The 577-nt window shown below is 39.7% G+C and overlaps 1 protein-coding gene across 1 annotated transcript in view; it reads left to right on the top strand.

Moving 5' to 3' along the window:
• LOC107569290 (leucine-rich repeats and immunoglobulin-like domains protein 2) overlaps positions 1–577 on the top strand; it is a 23135-nt gene that overhangs the window by 20662 nt on the left and 1896 nt on the right. The window lies entirely within an intron of this gene.

Genomic DNA, 577 nt, shown 5'->3' with positions numbered 1-577 from the left:
CTGAGAGATGATCTGAGAGAGAAATTATAGTTGTGAGATCAAAGTATACCTCCGCCTGCTGCTTACCCTCTTTACTCAGCTTTATCAATAATTCATTCAAACACTAGACTCGCTTTGGATTATTACACTAGTGGAACGGGGCCTTGCTGCGCCCTCTGAACGCACCGCCCTGCACAGCTCAAGAAAAATCTCAGGCTATTGCCTTCGTTTTAGACCATAACTGAGACTAGACTAGGTTTAGAACATCCAGTAGATACATAATAAGCTAGTTTATTTGTGTTTGGAGCCTTGTACTTTCTAGATTTAATATAGCGGGGAACAGGCCTATTGTTGTGAGGGGCTACATTTTCTTTCTTCTTGTGGAATACACCGTATCTTTTCCACCGAATAGAAAAAAGAGAAACATCTTGAAGGTTCTGCAAGAGGTAGTATATGTTATTTGAGCATAGCTGTAGATACATGTAGCCTGGTCTATAAATAACTTAAAGGTTGAATGTAAGTAACACACTGAAATTAGTTTCATGTCTGGTCTTGTTCTATAGTATAATTAACCATGTCTCCACACTTCCTGGTGCGT

This window comes from Sinocyclocheilus grahami, unplaced genomic scaffold (genome assembly GCF_001515645.1).
Source record: "Sinocyclocheilus grahami isolate Dianchi unplaced genomic scaffold, SAMN03320097.WGS_v1.1 scaffold1330.1, whole genome shotgun sequence".
Lineage (NCBI taxonomy): Eukaryota > Metazoa > Chordata > Actinopteri > Cypriniformes > Cyprinidae > Sinocyclocheilus > Sinocyclocheilus grahami.
This window is presented reverse-complemented; position numbering and strand designations above follow the sequence as displayed.